General features: G+C 42.2%; 1 protein-coding gene across 3 annotated transcripts in view; it reads right to left on the minus strand.

Annotated features, from left to right (window-relative positions):
• LOC138981586 (uncharacterized) overlaps window positions 1-20,383 on the minus strand; it is a 76,448-nt gene that overhangs the window by 55,608 nt on the left and 457 nt on the right. The window contains exon 1 of one of the 3 annotated variants that reach the window (XM_070354551.1): window positions 18,002-18,742. The exons of 1 other annotated variant lie outside the window; for it this stretch is intronic. The gene's annotated coding sequence lies outside the window, so the exon portion shown is untranslated. Of the gene's footprint in view, window positions 1-14,686; window positions 15,186-18,001; window positions 18,743-20,383 lie in introns of those variants that run through there. One more of the 3 variants, XM_070354554.1, reaches the window with a different exon arrangement.

The raw sequence follows: 20,383 nt of genomic DNA on the forward strand, positions 1-20,383 counted from the left end.
AATGCACCAGATTGCACAGATTTTAACCGTTTTTCAACGGCGCTTGTGGCTTCGCCACTTCGCTGATTTGCCCCCCAAAAAAGGAGGAACCCCCCCCCCCCCTTACAACTCATTTGGTCCGGCCCTGTGTTATTACCACCAGAACAAGCCCGTAACCCTACCCCTTGCCCTGTCCTTGTCAGTCCCCGTAAAAACAAGATGGGTTAATTTATGGAACGTATGACAAAACAGAATGCAAAACATGTGATTGTTTTGTGTTGTATTTTTATGAAACCGAACGTCCGTCTCAAGGAGACCAAACTTTGCTATTGTAGAATGCCACAGAGCTAAACTTAGCGTTGCCAGCACGAGAAGCTAGAGCTACATCTGCCGCGCACCGATGTTGACCTTTAAGTAACCACACAAGGTTTTGATTCGGTTTAGGCTCAAAGAGTTTTGAAGCTAGCAAAATACATCAAAGTCACAGATCTTGTATTTTAATCCTTGATTTTTGAACATTAGCAACCTATATGTTTCTGCTTCCTGTATTGCTCCCCCAATACCACACGAGCGTTTTGTCTTCGTGTCACTGATCTTAAAACTTCATTTCTCAAAAAGTAAGCATACTCTACCCCTGTTTTCTGTTCTACCACTGTTACAGTCTTAGTAATGCATAAGATACATTCTTAGTGCCAAGGTATATATGTTTTATCAGATATACTGTAGTTTGCTACACTATCTCTGCTATAAGTTTAATCCTCATCAGCGGCTGTGTATTTAACAAAGTATTTTCATCTTCTATTTTCAAAGCTTTTCCACCGAGAATGATGTTGGTTGGCGTCAGCTAGTAATTTAATATGTAAATTATTATAATATGGGGGGGGGGGGGGGGGGGGGGGGGAGGGGAGTAGAAGAGGCTAAAGGTCAAATATGTTGCGATTTTAATGCATCCTTGGGACACATTTACTGATATTTGTTTCGTACTACAATCAACGCAAATCCCTTTTGCTATCATTTTATTTTTCAGCCGGGTCGAAAGACACCTCAGCTAAGCTCACCTCGGCACAAGTCGATTGTTTATTCTGGGGATAAAAAAAAGAGTTTGGCCCAGGAAGCAGGACAACGAATATTTAAATTGATCATCTGATTAACATTTGTATGGCCTTAGCCTTCACCAGACGTTTGTTTGTTTTGTTTTATCGAGATATTTTGCAAAATAAAATTCTACCAGAATCTAGCGTTGATAAGTCGACTGATTGTATGTATCATATACATGTTCTGCATCTAAACAGTATTCGTTCTTTTTCACGTGAACGATCATCTATGTAATATGAAGTCTTATATCGCGCGCGTATAGATCTCCAGGCTCGGACTCAAGGCGCAGGGATCTATTTATGCCGTGTGAGGTGGATTTTTTTTTTTTACACAATACATCACGCATTCACATCGACCAGCAGATCGCAGCCATTTCGGCGCATATCCTACTTTTCACGGCCTATTATTCCAAGTCACACGGGTATTTTGGTGGACATTTTTTTATCTATGCCTAACCAATTTTGCCAGGAAAGACCCTTTTGTCAATCGTGGGATCTTTAACGTGCACACCCCAATGTAGTGTACACGAAGGGACCTCGGTTTTTCGTCTCATCCGAAAGACTAGCACTTGAACCCACCACCTAGGTTAGGAAAGGGGGGAGAAAATTGCTAAGGCCCTGACCCAGGGTCGAACTCGCAACCAGTCTCGCTTCGGAGCGCAAGTGCGTTACCACTCGGCCACCCAGTCCGAAATCTAGCCAGTCTTGAATGCAATGAGCATCCTTCCACTTGAACCAGTACAACAAATTAACAGCAGCTGCTTGGCTGCGTTCTGCATCATGATTTCAAATGAATTTATATCGCGGCAGTTCAACATAGGTGCCATTTACGAAATGAAATCCCACTATGCACACAAACACTAAATCAACCAGGGTGTTGGTTTTTAGCGTGTGGTTACGTTGAAGGATACTCTGATACCGTGTAAAAGCCTGAACATATCTGTATTGGTGAACATGGTCGGTTACACACGAAGTAAAGGTATTCATAAATTGAGTGCTTGCATTTATTATGTACATTGGCATTAGATTTATCATACATAGAACCAACGGCAGGCTTCTTTTCACTTCGAAATTCGAAGCGATGGCAGGAGACATTTTGACCATGCCCACACCTGCTACATATGTAGCTATAGCTAAATGGTCCTAACCGTGGAATGCCCTACCTCATGCAAAGCGCAAAAGGCCATTTCAGCCCGAGTGACAAGACCATTTTCTCTGTGTCCACTTCAAAATGTGACCATCATCGCGAGCAAAAGCTGACTGACAAACTGTGAGATATGTGCGAGATTCTTCGCGCGCTTCTGTCTGTCCGTTCTTTTGTCTTTGCGTTCTCGGCTCAAACAGAATTACTAGCAGTGATTTAAGGGATGGGTACTATATTTACCCCCGTCTTTGTTCTTGACTGCTGTTGTAGATGAGTTTTCTTTTGGAGTCGGAGTTCACTGCTTGAGTCGGAGCGCATCGGTAACATGATTGGAACGTTGTTTGTCTGTTCGGCCTTTGACTTGTCTTATTTGGAAAGAAAGACGGGATTTGAAGATATCACCCCTCTTGTAAGCAATCGCTTTCACCACCAGAGATATGTCCAGGCTTTTATATGGGATAAGAGCATCCTTTCAATTCAACACAAACCCCAAACTTAGAGACTGGCAAGCTTTCTCTGCAGAGTGACGATTTTGGCTGAACTAACTTTGTGAGAGACTTCTATGTCAATCTGCGAAATTGATTCAATTAAAAAGTATTCCCCCCGGCTCTGCAGCGAAAACAGCCAATGTGTTGATTTTTGGTACGTGTCCACGTGGAAGGATGCTCTTACCCAACTGTGGCGGAGTACGTAAACGATTACACGGGAACGCCAACGTACCTGTAAACTTTGCTCCACAAAACGAAAGGACTGGATTTTAAATTTACTTAAAATTCAAAGTTATTGCATGCATACGAAGTCCGCGTCCAAAACAAAAGAATCGTATCAGTTAGCTGGTCTTTAGAAATGTTTGAGTGGAATAGTGGTGAACCTACCATTATGCGCTACGACAGATCATATGAGATATAATAAAACCTAATTTAAGTCAGGTTAACTGAAACGGGTCGTATTTCCTGCAAAGTATTCGCGGTAGAAGCTCTAAGCAAGTATCGCATTAAAAAATGATTGTATTATTCACGACAGAAGATACAAGATGTCTACAAGTTGCACACACAAAACAACAACAACAAAACAAACAGAACATTTTTTTGACACCGCTCACGGACCAGCGGAGCACTCAACACATGACGAGAACATAGGCTACATTATCCATTAATGTCATACAACCTAGCAGGCAAAAAAAGTAAAGCCGCTATATATATCGCTATATGATTAGGTATGGCATTGATTCATAGAAAACGTGCACGCCTCTGAGCCTAAGTGTATTAAGAGCAAAAGCATGTGCTGTATATATATATGTTACAGGCACTGATTTATTTGTAGACCAGGAAGTCAGGAACACGTGGGGACAGAACAAAAATATAGGTTAGGTCATTGGATTGTAAAGAAACTGACAACACTACCTAGATTTGTTCACAATCGCGTTACCTCAGTCCAGGAAGTCGTTAAGACTTGTCTATATCAGGGTGGACTGAGGGGGAGGAGGGGGGAGGGGTCTTGGGTCACAGTGGGGGAGGGCGGGATTCCGCTTTAGCAATGGTCATATGACATTTCAACCGTGTATTTTTGTTTTCTATACTCTAACAGTATCCATTTATGTCCTTAAATAAAACTTTAAAAAAAAAGTAAACATTATCCGGACTCCATTCTTATTTTGACATCCCCTGAGAAAACTGTAACTGCTTCGGAGTTATCCTACAGCATTTCGCTGGTTTTGTTGTCATGTGCCTGCAATTAGCTGACCGGACATGTAGACGTGAGATGTCCGGTGGGGGGTGGGGGGGGGAGAGAGAGGAGACAGAGAAAGAGGGAGGGAGACTGAGAGAGGGAGGGAGACAGAGAGAGAGAGAGAGAGAGAGAATAAAAAGAGAGAGAGGGAGGGAGACAGAGAGCGAGAGAGTCTTTACACCTGTTTAGTCAATAGAGCCAACACAACACTAACATAGGGCCTATAGTTTCTGTTACTAGAAAATTATTTTGGAATTCTACTTCATGGGGAACTAGGGTGTCTTGTTTTGAGGACAGGCTACCTGTGTTTTCCCTGTTACTCCGGGGAAAATTGTCCGTAAGGCCAGGGTTCGATTAATTAAATCACCGATTGCGGCGGTACTCCTTTTAATGTGTGAAAATTCTGTGTTACTAGCAGCAACACGTCTTTTAACGTCTTTAAAAATTAAGCTAAATTGCAGTCGTTTCACATTCGCATACTTTTTTTTGTAACAGAATCAGTATTCCAGCAACGTTGCAGTGCCCATCATTCTTTTTCAAGCGCAGACTGAACGAAGAAGAGAAGAGAACGTTAGCAATCTATCTTTTTTTCTGATTTTTATTAGTTTATTTTACCCCAGTTGCTCCTTTTTTTCGCGTGGTAAAGATAAAGACAAAAAGAATGTAGTTTAAAAAAATTGTCAAACGCAGTCGAAAGATTATGTATCAGCAAAAGATAAGTGAATTCAAGTTTTAAATTCCGATTTATGTCCTTATCTACGCATTCTTGACTCACCTTTTCAACGCATGTGCTGAAACTCTTTCTCAGAAACTCAATCTATGAAGTATGCACTATTTAAAACGCTCTTATGGAAGATAAAAGCAGCTCACTTTACTAGTTTCCGTCATACTCGTCGGTGGCAAGCGTTATGAAAAAAAGCCCACACACTTGATTCACATAATGCAAACTAATTAATACAAGAAATAAAAAGTGACCAAACAAGATTTGAAGGCAGGTTACCGGTGTAACACAAGAAAATTTATCCCACGAGATTTTTACTCCGGAGTAAACATTTCGTACGAAAAAGTTACTCCCTTTACGAAAAAAACACTCCCCCATTACACGAAAAAATGACTCCCCAAGTAAACATTTCGTACAAAAATGTTACTCCCCTGAGCTGACGAATAAATAACGAATATGTTAGGCGCGTTTGATCGATCTGCGCGATCGCGCGATCGCGCTGCGCGTTTGGTGGATCGATTAAACGCGCACACATCGATCGATGTGTGCGCGTTTGATCGATACAAAGAATACAAGAATCGTTAAAACGCGCAGCTCTTATATACTTGCGCATTTGGACGATCCGTCTCACAAATCACCATCGTACCATCGCTCACACACGTCTGCTGGCAATGACCGGAAGTTATGACCGGAAGTAGGCCTAGCTATAAGCCGTCTAAACAACAATCTGTAGGAAATCGCCATTTGACCATTAAAATGCAGAGTCTATTATCTACAATTATCAACAATACACCCCCTGAACAGCAGATAAGTGTACGCAATCAAACCTTATGGAATAATACAAATATAAGGTACAGGAAGCAAACACTATACATGAATGACTGGATAAAGGCTAAAATATGCGTTGTTAAAGATGTTTTTAACGATAACGACATGTACTCTTTTGAGGAAATATGTGAACGAACTGGATATAAACAGTCTCGCCTATTTGAATATAATGCAATACAGACTGCCATTAAAGCTCTATTATTGCGTGATACGGGTCAGGCCCGTTCTGATCATATGCCATTTATACAATTATCTCCACGCCAAATCCGCCTAAAGATGTTAAATTATGAGATAAAGGAGCCAAGCTCAGCTGGATTTTGGTCGAACAAATTAAATATTACATTAGAAGATAAACACTGGAAACTAGCTAACGAATGCTCGACAGAAACCCGTCTTCGTCTATTGCATTGGAAAATTTTACACAACATATATCCCACCAATATTTTGCTACATAAGATGGGAATTCGTCAAACAAATCTCTGTCAGTATTGTAACGAAACCGACTTCATCGAGCACTTTTTTTGGCAGTGTAGAGCAGTGCAACCCATATGGCAGGAATGTCAAGGGTACATATTTAAATATACAGGCAAAAATATAAAGTTAAGCTGCGAAGAGGCTCTTTTTGGGTATTTCACACGTGATATCCCCAGAGAGAAAACCTTCATAATTAATCACCTTATATTGATATCGAAAATGTGCGTAAGCCAGTTTAAGTACGGAAATCCAAAAACTAACATGAAGATCTTATTTCAGAACCAAGCTCGACTTCGAAATCTATAGTAACAAGAAGAGCAAACGCTCGATCGAGTCACTTTCGCAGTTCTGAATATTATATGAGGCATCAGATGGACAGGAAGAAATTGCTATTCACAACACAATGAGTCACGTTCACATAAAATTTGAGCCCGGTCACTTTTATAGTTTCCGAGAAAAGCCCAACGTTAAGTTGTGTGTTGCCGAACAGAAAAGGCTAGTTATCTCCCTTGTTTTTCTGATAACGTTCGTAAAAGGCTACAGATGTAAATACTTTGATGTAAAGAATAATCCTACAAAGTTTCAATCACATCCGATGAACTTTGTCAAAGATATAAAATGTCTAATTTTTCCTTTGACGCTGACCTGTGACCTTGAAAAAGGTCAAAGGTCAACGAAACCATCGTTAAAGTGTAGAGGTCATTGGAGGTCACGACTAAACAAAATATGAGCCCGATCGCTTTGATAGTTTCCGAGAAAAGTCCAACGTTAAGGTGGTGTCTACGGACGGCCGGCCGGCCGGACGGCCGGCCGGACAGACTAACACTGACCGATTACATAGTCACTTTTTCTCAAGTGACTCAAAAATGAACTGTGTATAAGAATATAGATAACTAGTAGTATTGTGCTGTTAATGTAAAGTTATTTATATATTCGCTGTATGATGCTGTGCTGAAAACTAGTACTGTAATTGGATTAATTAACTTGTTATGTATTGTCCCGCTGAAAATGTATTATATAACAGAATTATGGGAACAACAACAACAACAACACACACACACGCACACACACACACACACACACACACACACACACACACACACACACACACACACACACACACACACACACATGCACATACACGCAAACATTAGAAAGAAAAAGAAAGAAAGAAAAAAAAAAAAAAAAAAAAAAAAAGACGAAAGAGGCAAAAAAGATGGGTTGAAGCAGCCTTGCATGCAACTGAGGTCAAAAAAAAAAAAAAAAATACACCCCCTTTCGATCAGGAAAGACGAAGCCAGTGTAGCCGTTTGAAAATTCATTGTAGTATTCCAGCGTAGTACTCATAGTAGGATATCCTTATTTGGAAAATGCCAAGCGAAAAACTCCTCTCAAATCCCGTGCATTTCATGCGTTTAAAAAAAAGCGTGGACAGCGCTCCAGTGTCAAACTGTTGCTGAACTTGTTTGGGCGTGGCTATAAGCATAGTGACATGAATTTGATTGGTCAGTATTTTTAGGCAAAGCACATGTTCTCAGCAAACAGAAAACTAAATATTGGAAGCGCGAGTCACGCTACCCAAAAATAAAATCTTTTTTTTACATATATTATTGTTTCTATAACTTTTTTCCCCATGGTCCATTCATCTTCTGACAGAACTTTTTAGCGAAATCTAACCGTAAGATTATTGAAAAAAATGTAGACGACCACCTTTAAAAAAAGAAGAAAAAAAAGGGATTATATTGTACCAAACCGGCCCGACTAAACTACGCGCCAGCACGCGCTACCTTGAACCATAGCACTTATATACCTTATTTATATTTCTTGTTATATCATCGTCCATTCTTACATAATACAAAATGTCAAACTTCAATGATGAAAATTACGGAAGTTATGACGAGTTTAAGGAGAGCTTATGCACTACTCTCAAGTCCGACGATATCCGCCATTGACTAAAATTTTCATCATTGAAGTTTGACATTTTGTATGATGTGAGAATGGACGATGATCTAACAAGAAATATAAAAATAAAGTATGTAAGTGCTATGGATCAAGGTAGCAAGATCTAACAAGAAATATAAAAATAAAGTATGTATATGGATCAAGGTAGCGTCCACTTCAAAGTGGTAGCGCGTTGTTTAGTCAATGGCGGAAATCGTCGGACTTGAGAGTAGTGCATACTCTCTCCTAAAACTCGTCATAACTTCCGTAATTTTCATCATTGAAGTTTGACATTTTGTATTATGTGAGCATGGACGATGAACTAACTAGAAATATAAAAATAAAGTATATAAGTGCTTTGGTTCAAGGTAGCGCGTGCTGGCGCGTAGTTTAGTCGGACCCTACCAAACACTTAACTCTTTGCATCGATCAAACGCGCACACATCGATCGATATGTGCGCGTTTGATCGATCCACCAAACGCGCAGCGCGATCGCGCGATCGCGCAGATCGATCAAACGCGCCTAACAAATATATTACTTCTCCCTTACACGAGCAATTTAACTTTCCATGCCAGGTGTACGAAATTTTTACTCCCTTGTCCCCTGTTAGTCTTGGTGGTGGAAGAGGTGGAGGGAGGGTAGCGCGACATTCGTGTGCGCGAGATCACATATATATTGGCATTATCCCTTCGCCCACATCCCATTTTTGCGTACGAGATTTTTACTGGAAGTAAACAAAAAAATGGGGAGTAAAGATTTCGTTGAGGGAGTAATTTGTTCGTGCCTTGGGGAGTTCTTTTCTCATACGAAATTCTTACTCCGGAGTAAATTTTTCGTGGAGTAAAAATGTCGTGTTACACCGTCGTTTTCCTTGTTTCTCGAGAAGAAATTGTCAGCGAGGGCTCGCTTCATGAAATCAACGAGTGCGGCTTTCCTCCTTTGAATGTGTGGAAATTCCATTGTTGGCTTGTGCGCCAATGAGAGTAACACTTTTAATAAAATCGATTAGGTCAACTTTAGAAGTTCTTCAATGGCCATACGGTGCTGCCATCCTCATTTCGCAAGTTGAACAGTAACATGCATATCGATCAGCTGCACCATCAGATCGGCACGGACCTGACGCTATCTACACTGCTATGGCTGTCGATCTTTGCCACTTCAACCCCCCTCCCTCCTTCCCCCCTCCCTTTACCCCCCCACCCCCCTTTAAAAATTTGTTTTTAAACTGCAACCGTACCTAAAAACAAGTCGCGTAAGGCGAAAATACAATATTTAGTCAAGTAGCTGTCGAACTCACAGAATGAAACTGAACGCAATGCCATTTTACTCGTAGCATCGTCAGGCCACCGCTCATGGCAAAGGCAGTGAAATTGACAAGAAGAGCGGGGTAGTAGTTGCGCTAAGAAGGATAGCACGCTTTTCTGTACCTCTCTTTGTTTTAACTTTCTGAGCGTGTTTTTAATCCAAACATATCATATCTATATGTTTTTGGAATCAGGAACCGACAAGGAATAAGATGAAAGTGTTTTTAAATTGATTTCGACAATTTAATTTTGATAATAATTTTTATATATTTAATTTTCAGAGCTTGTTTTTAATCCGAATATAACATATTTATATGTTTTTGGAATCAGCAAATGATGGAGAATAAGATAAACGTAAATTTGGATCGTTTTATAAATTTTTATTTTTTTTTACAATTTTCCGATTTTTAATGACCAAAGTCATTAATTAATTTTTAAGCCACCACGCTGAAATGCAATACCGAAGTCCGGGCTTCGTCGAAGATTACTTGACCAAAATTTGAACCAATTTGGTTGAAAAATGAGGGCGTGACAGTGCCGCCTCAACTTTCACGAAAAGCCGGATATGACGTCATCAAAGACATTTATCAAAATAATGAAAAAAACGTTCGGGGATTTCATACCCAGGAACTCTCATGTCAAATTTCATAAAGATCGGTCCAGTAGTTTAGTCTGAATCGCTCTACACACACACACACACGCACACACGCACACACGCACACACGCACATACACCACGACCCTCGTTTCGATTCCCCCTCGATGTTAAAATATTTAGTCAAAACTTGACTAAATATAAAAAACACAAAACCGACCGTAACAAGTTGTGTAACATATTTTCTACATGTATTTTGGGATTGGTAGTTTTGAAGATATGCTTTTTCAAACTCTTTTTCTTAGTCACTGAAAAAGTTTGGGTTCGGCACTAAAATGAAAAGGTTTATGGTGTTCCGATAAAGGAAGATATCATAGCCTTAAAAAGGGCATGAAGAAAGGAAAAGGCATGACGAAAGCGCACTGAGACACTCATTCCCGCAATAATCTTTTCACGAATGGACGAAGACCACACCAAACTCTCGATCGATGGAGCGGTCTAGTGAATGAAATCTTGCAACATCATTCTGATGTCTTTATGTCAGCATTAAGACAGAATTTTCATAATGTGTTTTCAAAATGTATTGCAATTTCAACGTGACTGAATATGGGTATGATTGCACGGTGAATGGCTCTAAGATTTTAAAACTCCTACATTTCACTTGTGTTCACTGTAGAAGTACACTTATATGCGTAAAAATAATCGCTGAAGACGGAGGGAGGGAGAGAGAGAGAGGGAGAGAGAGAGATGGATGGTTTAATTGCATAACCAGTGGTTTGGTTTTTACAATATTAAAACAAGTCGCGTAAGGCGAAATTACTACATTTAATCAAGCTGTCAAACTCACAGAATAAAACTGAACGCACTGCATTTTTTCACCAAGACCGCATACTCGTAGTTTCGTCAGTCCACCGCTCGTGGCAAAGGCAGTGAAATGGACAAGCCAGAATAGTGCTGTAATGGTCGTTTTAACTTTCTGAGCGTGTTTTTAATCCAAACATATCATATCTATATATGTTTTTGGAATCAAGAACCGACAAGGAATAAGATGAATATGTTTTTAAATCGATTTCGAACATTTTATTTTAATCATCATTTTTATATATTTAATTTTCAGAGCTTGTTTTTAATCCGAATATAACACATTTTTATGTTTTTGGAATCAGAAAATGATGAAGAATAAGATGAACGTAAATTTGGATCGTTTTGTAAAATAATAATTTTAATTACAATTTTCAGATTTTTAATGACCAAAGTCATTGATTAATTTTTAAGCCTCCAAGCTGAAATGCAAAACCAAAGTTTGGCCTTCGTCGATGATTGCTTTGCCAAAATGTCAATCAATTTTATTGAAAAATGAGGGTGTGACAGTGCCGCCTCAACGTTTACAAAAAGCCGGATATGACATCATCAAAGACATCTTTTCAAGAAATAAAAAAAAAACGTCTGGGGATATCATACCCAGGAACTGTCGTGTAAAATTTCATAAAGATCGGTCCAGTAGTTTACTTTGAATCGCTCCACACACACACACACACACAGTGACACACACACACACACACACACACACACACACACACACACACACACACACACACACACACACACACACACATACACCACAACCCTCGTCTCGATTCCCCCTCTATGTTAAAACTTTTAGTCAAAACTCGACTAAATGTAAAAAGAAGGATATTTTACAAAAACTGCATTCCACGTAATCAACTCAAAGCCTGTAAACGATAATATCCCATGGCCTTCCTTCTTTGTCCTTCTAGTGAGCAAATCTAGCGCGATATTGCACAGTAGGCCTCAAATTCGGCCATGACCTAGGACAATAACCTGCGCAGCCGCAGTGAAGAAGAAAAAGAAAATCTGGAACGAAAGGATGATGTTTAGAATGAGACCCAGGCAAATTCGACCTCTTGATTCCGACCATGAACCCTCTCTTCCCAATCTGGTGGTATTGCAAGGTCGTACCGATTCATAGTTTCATTCTACATACTGCGACCTCATCTGTGTTCTGATCGTCGAACTATGTATGGTAGCTTGTATTTTACAGCCTTATGGCTCGTTTCGACAGACATTAAACAGATGAAATTAACCACAGACCGTTCATTTCTGTAGAAAACTGCAAACGCATCATTGCCTCCTTGTTGGCCGGGAGGTGTTGACCACGCGTGCACGGACCACGACGGACTAGACCGAACAAAAACAAATGACGTCAAAGTCTCTTAGGTTTTGCGTGTAACTTTGTCATGACGTCTTTTTATGACTTCATGCGTTTTTCTTTTACGTGTGTTTGTCTTCTCTGTTCACAACTCTGTCCTATCTTTTTAGACTCTTAGGCCCAATGGCAGTAAAGCGGAGCAAGCCACTCGAACTCGGAAAGTGGCAGCTAAACCCGTGTCTTGAAACAGCCAAACCACTCTTCTGGGATGCCGTTACAATGTTAACAAAAAAATGAAAAGAAGAATAAATGTTCAGTGGCGATATATGACATCAGATTGAGCATTTATTCCGGTCAATGAAGGGACAATTGGAGCTTCTACAATCCGTGTCAACCACCAAGGCTAGATTCGTAGCAGACGACAAACAAAGTATGTAGTACCCGTCTTGTGATGGCGATTATTTCGTTATAAATTATCTGTACGTTGTGAAGACATTTCAAAACAAAAATGAGCTTTGATGGGTCAAGGGATAATTTTTATACGTTACACCTCCGATTCATCCACGGAATCGCGTGGTATTTCGTCTCGAAAGGGTGAATGAATATGATGACGTCACTCTCAGCAGAGCCTCGAGTGACCTCTTCATATTCATTGACCCTGTCTTGACGACATACCACGCGATACCATGGATGGTCGGAAGTGTAACTTATACTTACATTGGGAGGCTCCAAGCAAAAACCAAGGTCACGAAGGATATCATTAGAGACTTCCTGTTTGCTGATGACTGTGCCCTCAACGCTGTCTCAGAAGCTGATATGCAATGCAGCGTTGACATGTTCTCCAGCGCTTGCTCAAACTTTGGTCTGACGATCAGCACTAAGAAGACTGAAGTCCTCCATCAGCCAGCGCCTGGAAAACCTTATGTCGAGCCTGACATCACAGTCAATGGCCAGAGACTCAACACGGTGAACCGCTTCACCTACCTGGGCAGCACATTGTCGCAAAATGTCACCATCGACGACGAAGTGAACGTCAGAATAGCGAGAGCCAGCTCCACCTTTGGCAGACTGTACCCAAATGTCTGGAACAGAAGAGGCATCACCACCCAGACCAAGCTGAAAGTGTACAGGGCAGTGGTGCTCCCAACGCTGCTCTACGCTTGCGAGACATGGACAGTGTACCAACGACATGCCAGGAAACTGAATCATTTCCACACAACAAGTCTCAGAAAGATCCTGGGCATAAAGTGGCAGGACAAAGTCCCAGATACAGAAGTGCTAGCCAGAGCAGATCTCCCCAGCATCACTACCATCCTGATGCAGTCCCAGCTTCGCTGGGCTGGGCACGTAGCCCGTATGCCAGACGAAAGACTGCCCAAAAGACTGTTCTATGGCGAGCTGCAACAGGGCCAGCGGTCCCACGGAGGACAGAAGAAACGCTTCAAAGACACTCTCAAAGCCTCACTGAAAGCGTTTTCCATCAACCCTGACACGTGGGAGAAATCTGCACTGGATCGTGCCACCTGGCGCTCCTCCATCCACAAAGGCGCCAAGATGTGCGAGGCCAGCAGAACCACCGCCGATGAATTGATGAGACAGACCCGAAAAGCCCGTGCCATCAACCCTCCTGGAGACGTCCCACTCGTCCCCTGTCCCTTTTGTGTCCGAACCTTCCGTGCCAGGATCGGCCTTGTCAGCCATCTACGCACACACAGAAATAGCCAGCCCCAGCAACCCCCGGATGACTAGAGTGGTCCTCGTCGAATCGACGGACGAACAACAACACTTACATTGACGTAATCGTGAACAGAGAGAGAGAGAGAGAGAGAGAGAGAGAGAGAGAGAGAGAGAGAGAGAGAGAGAGAGAGAGAGAGGGAGAGAGACAGACAGACAGACAGACATAGTCAGGTCTGTCGAAAGGGTAGACTGAGTTGTGTACACCCAACGGGTGCGTTTTGGCGAATCGTCCACTCTCGAAGCTTGTCCGTTCAGTCAGTCGTGCTGCTTTTCCGTTACACTTATCATGCGGATCGTTCTGCAAGACTGACTGAGTTCTGGCAACACATTAACACCACAAAGAACGATACTGAAACACCCACTCGCATGAAAATGTCCTCAAAACTAGCTCAACAGGATTCATTGAGTGTGAATCACCCCGCGTTAGCACGCAAAAAAACTCCAGGGATTAACTGCTTGTTTCTTCTGACAGGTCATGTAAGAAGGCCTGCAGTATATGCGTAAGAATGTTCTCGTTCCTGTATGATCAACACCAGTCGGTTCGGATAGCAAGGTGACAATCACACAATGTAGGAAATAACACGTTGAGGGTAATTGTAGCGCGGGTATGATCGACATAAGAACTCGATCTTGTTTAACCAACGACGGTTAACAAATATATATAGTCGTGACGAATTGAAACTGTATACGCTGGGGAGTTATATTCACACCGGTGATGGATTGGAGGGATGGTCACTTGTCTGACCTCTATGGCAATTTAACTTATTATTCTTATGGAGTAAATGATGTTGTTGACAACCGTCTTTCTTTTGAATTTATACGGCGAACTGGAAAACGGCGATTTAAGAAACAGCGAACCAGGAAGTCGCGGCAGAAAGTATCTGAAAGAAAACGCGATAAAGTAAACCATGTAAACCAAGCATACAGATTAGGTCTGAGCTGTGGTGTTTTGCGTGACAAAAAACCCTTACCTTTAGCTTTTGCAAATGCAGTTCTTTCCTCGCGTAGCACCACACCCGGCGACCTGAACTGATGTGCAGAGCATTCGTCAGGCAAAGAGGGGCGTGGGAAAAATACACGTAATGTGTATACATGGTACATTCCTTTTCATCCCGGAACACAAGTCAGTAACGCACAAACAAGCGACCCCAACGAGACGCTGCTTGATGTATCCGCATGGTGGTTCATGAGAAAATCAATAAAGTGCAAATAAAAATAAAGAACAAAGCCTGTGTGGCTCATGAGAAAATCAATAAAGTGCAATTAAAACTAAAGAATAAAGCCTGTCTGTTTTGCCTGCGGGCGTAGGCTATGTTAGCAGCCCGATGCCTAATTATCGTATGTTTGTTCTGAGTACACCGAACCATCTTTTGTGCTGAAGTCATTCTCCTGTGTGACATGCATTTACTTTACATTTCCAAATCATTACTGATAAACAGCAATGCAGGTGTAAAGGTAAAACGTCCCCCCCCCCCCCCCCCCAAGTTTTACCCGACTGATGCTCCCCAGCATGTCGTAAGAGGCGACTAACGGATTCTGTTTCTCTTTTTACTCCTTGTTAAGAGTTTCTTGTATAGAATATAGTCAATTTTTGTAAAGATTTTAGTCAAGCAGTATGTAAGAAATGTTAAGTCCTTTGTACTGGAAACTTGCATTCTCCCAGTAAGGTCATATATTGTACTACGTTGATTAGTGCTTTTGTGAACAAGAAACAATTGACAAGTGGCTCTATCCCATCTCCCCCCTTCCCCCGTCGCGATATAACCTTCGTGGTTGAAAACGACGTTAAACACCAAATAAAGAAAGGACAAAAACCAAAACATAATAACCATCAATGCAGGTGTAAAAGCAAAACGTTCTCCGCGTGTAAACCATTACGGATCAGTCTGTTCGGGGTTAAGAGCATCCTCCCTCTTGAACATCAACCAAAATTCAACATCATAGTCCTGACTACTTTCTGTACAGAGTGGGCATTTTGTGATCAACTTATTTGTTAGATTGGCAATGGTGTCAATAACAGAATGAGTTAGTCGCACACCCCCCCCCCCCCCCCCGACCCCTCCCCCGCGCATAGAAATCAGTCAGGAAAGGTTGTATAAAGTACAACTGCCATCAGAGAATCTGAGCAGGAACTGAGCAATGTCAGCCTCAGCCAGCCTGCCAGCTGCTCAGTGGACGACATAACAGGTATGTTTGCTCAGGATGTGAGAAGCTGGGAAACCGCTTGCATGTTTGATCTATCCCGACATTTGCCAGATCAGCATTTGTGTTTTGTTTGTGTTCACTTGGTCCTCTCACTTTAATACATATTATCTCATTTACCATCTGTGGTGTACCCCCCCCCCCCCCTTCCAAAACACGCACCTGTAAGAGGAAGAGTTCGATTCGTACTGACTGCGAACAACAAACAACTTACTATCGATCTTTACCGTGTGTGGAAAGCGATAAAAGCCAACACTAAAAACCTCAATGGAACGTTGTGTCACGATGATTATGAGTCCTCGTTTGATTTCAGTTTGAGCCCATTAGAATCAATAACTGCATAATGTCCGCCACACCTGTTCTTGTACCGTTTTTATTAGCACCGCTTGTTGTTCACCATTGATTTAAAGTACATGTATGCAGTATTGCTATTCGAAATTCTTCGAAGAAAAAAACACATTTTAACCAACTGCATACAATTATTGACGGCACATGTGTTCGTATAATTGTACAGTGACCCCCCCCCCCCCCCCCGCGCCCCCTAGTTATAAAAGAAAATCTTTAAAAAAAAAAAACAAGGTCTTAAAAGAAGGTATTAAATCGGGGGTCTCACAAGTGAGGTTCCACTGTACACACTCAAGGAGCAAAACCTGTGTAGACGAATGCCTTTACTTTTGGTGAGTACAGATCTATTTTTACATTTAGTCAAGTTTTGACTAAATGTTTTAACATAGAGGGGGAATCGAGACGAGGGTCGTGGTGTATGTGTGTGTGTGTGTGTGTGTGTCTGTCTGTGCGTGTGTGTGTGTAGAGCGATTCAGACCAAACTACTGGACCGATCTTTATGAAATTTGACATGAGAGTTCCTGGGAATGATATCCCCGGAAGTTTTTTTCTTTTTTTCGATAAATACTTTTGATGACGTCATATCCGGCTTTTTGTAAAAGTTGAGGCGGCACTGTCACACCCTTATTTTTCAATCAAATTGATTGACATTTTTGTAAAGCAATCTTCGACGAAGGCCGGACTTCAGTATTGCATTTCAGCTTGGTGGCTTAAAAATTAATTGATGACTTTGGTCATTACAAATCTGAAAATTGTAATAATTTTTTTTATATAAAACGATCCAAATTTACGTTCATCTTATTCTACATCATTTCCTGATTCCAAAAACATATAAATATGTTATATTTGGATTAAAAACAAGCTCTAAAAATTAAAAATATAAAAATTATGATCAAAATTAAATTTCCGAAATCGATTTAAAAACAATTTCATCTTATTCCTTGTCGGTTCCTGATTCCAAAAACATATAGATATGATATGTTTGGATTAAAAACACGCTCAGAAAGTTAAAACGAAGAGAGGTACAGAAAAGCGTGCTATGCAGCACAGCGAAACCACTACCGCGCTGAACAGGCTCGTCAGTTTCACTCCGTTATGCACAAGCGGCGGACTACGGTCATTGTGAAAAAATGCAGTGCGTTCAGTTTCATTGACTAAATGTAGTAATTTCGCCTTACGCGACTTGTTAACTTTAGCCTTTACTTTTGTTGATCGTTTCTGAACAGAATTTATTTATACAAGTTTGTTACGTCAGCGACAGCCCTGATTCGTAGTTCTACTGTGTGTGTGAAGCATGGGTTCTATAGTGAGAGGAACAATGATCAGATAATGTCTCTCAGAATCCAGTTACTGCGTGAATGATCAACTGAGATCGAGTGCAAAAAATGTGTGTGTGTGTGTCAGTGTGTGTGTGTGTGTGTGTGTGCGTACGTGGTTGCCTGCTGTGTGTGAGTGTGTGTGTGTGTGTGCGTGCGTGCGTGCGTGCGTACGTGGGTGCCCGCTGAGTGTGTGTGTGTGTCGGTGTGGTGTGCCGGTGTGTGCGTGTGCGTGTAGTGGTTTGTGTGTGTATTCACGATCGGCAATCAAGGTAAATTGCAGCCAAGCAGTGGTGGTCAGTCGTCCAACAATCAGTATCCCTGCCACTTTTCAGAAAGCAACACTGAGCTTACGATCAAGCCCCACTGCAAGTAAACCTCACTCAAATCATGGTACAAAACGTAAGATAAAGAATAACTTACTGGTTACATCAGTTGCAGTGCAGTATGTTTTTACACCTGTTCGTCCAGAATCACACGCCTTAGCAACGGCAGGGAACGACCATGAAGGCCGAGCAGGGTCCCGCGGTCAGTGCCTTAAACATTCCGGCTGATACACGTCGGAGTTCCAGTCTCCACTGAACAGCCGCCGAAATCCACCCGAGTCTACCCAACCTACCCACACTTGGCACTCGACACCTGCCACGGCAGCGCCGTTGAAACATTCATGATAAGCATGTAGAGCCCAGGCTATGTTTAAATAACACAGTTCCTACCACACGAACACTGATACACAGCTTTCAGCAGCGAATAGTGAATGGAATAAGAAAAGATCAACAGCTGTGTGTGTTTGTGTGTCAGTGTGTGTGAGAGTCAGCTACCACACTGTCCCAAGTGAAAACAGAGTGTCACCCTCACTGACATATATATTATTCGCGGCACCTTTATCACACGGAGGGAGGGAGATACGGCATTCCCGACCTACGCAGCTGAAGCACTGATGAAGAAAGGTCTAAGGGGGAAACAGAAAAGCCGAACGGAGAGGGGACATGTATGAGAGAGTGTCAAGCCCGCCACTGAGACGCAGGCACACAACTCGCATATGATTTTCCCACAACTGAGTGGACGACAAGAAAACCTACGTCTCCGTACCGGTTCAGTCTTCGGACGAAAACTGGTTTGTCCTGAGCCGTATCGACATTTAGCGCTATTCCGTTTCTAACAACGTTAAGCCGTTCGGACGGGAAACTGGAACTTGAAACTGACAAGGACAGAAAAGCGCGCTTGTGCTTGAAATGAATATTTGTTGTGCCAACTGAGCGAGACACAGGTGTATGTGGGACAGAGCAGCCGCCAGAGGATTATTACAGGTATAAGAGACTTATCTCAGCTGGAAGTGGGCCCTCTGTGTTTTACGCTAATTGTACGGTTGCTGTGTCGCTCCAAGCTATAAGGCCTTCCGTGCAACGGCTAATCACGTAGGTGAGGTTAGTCACAGTGAACGACTGGAAAGGCCTGACATGCCACCGAAGCAAACGCGCTGACAAACACATAGTCTCACCAGAAACATAGAGTTCATTGTGTGTCTGTGGTTTAAGCTTGCAGAGGACATGATCTAAAAAGGTCTCCGTTTGTTAAGACGTGTGCAAAAGGCTGCACAAGTATCCTGGTGCAGGGATGTGTGTGCGCCGTGTAAGCCCGTCAATTTGGTGGAATATAATTTATGTACAGTAGCCTACATATGTCACAGTGCCCTCCAAAACCACGCCTTCAAATTTAAGGCAGTGTAGATTCAGATGTGTCAAACGAAAGCACACTTAAATTATGCATTCATTCAAGATTAGAACACACATAGCTATGTCTAAAAATTTGTTTTACCAGGACTGGGTGGGCACCTCGGGGAAAGTGCTATTGTGAAGACGGTGGCTCAATACAGCGCCACGAGTAATAATAGAATAAGATGATCACCGACAATAGTGCCGCTGTGTCAACTACTGTCTCTGGTGCCACTCAACAAAGGAGCAAACAACAAACAAGGACACACACACACACACACGCGCGCGGCGCGTGACACGCACATATACACACACACAGACGCGCGCGCGCGCTCACACGCACGCACGCACAAACACACGCACGTACACGCAAACGCACACACACACACTGACACACACACACACTCACACACTCACTAACACACACACACACGCTGACGCGCCGCACGCACACACACACACGCTCGCGCACACATACACACACACACACACACACACACACACACAAACACACTGACACACACACACACACTCACACACACACACGGCACACCGGACAAGACACACACACACTGACACACACACACACACACACACACACACACACACACACACACGACCAAGTTATTTATGAGAGGTGTTAAGAATTCCGTTGCTCACGGGCCGAGACACACAGATCAATAAGAGACCGCAATCGATAATATAGAGCTTCTTCATTGTTCTGTTTTCTGTCTCCCGTCACTGCACCGTTGCGTGGTGTCTCGACAGTGACAATGATGTCTGGCATCGCGAGAGCAATCTTAGAAAGCAGTGAACGACAGACTTGCACTGGTGCCACCTGCATAAAGCCTTAAATGATTAATGTTTTGCTGATGAGAAATCCTAAATGCCATATGTTGTTTATGTCACGATACTAATTGAATAAAGTCTTGTTTAAACCAATTGTTTAGCTAAAACATACGGATGCAAAGGCTAAACACAGAATAGCCTATAGTTGAATGGACGTACAAAATAACAAACCACACGCACTTGATGTATAGTTATAGACACTAATCAGACTGATGAAATCAACATTGACGGCCAGTCGTTG

The sequence above is a fragment of the Littorina saxatilis genome, linkage group LG12 (genome assembly GCF_037325665.1).
Source record: "Littorina saxatilis isolate snail1 linkage group LG12, US_GU_Lsax_2.0, whole genome shotgun sequence".
Classification (NCBI taxonomy): domain Eukaryota; kingdom Metazoa; phylum Mollusca; class Gastropoda; order Littorinimorpha; family Littorinidae; genus Littorina; species Littorina saxatilis.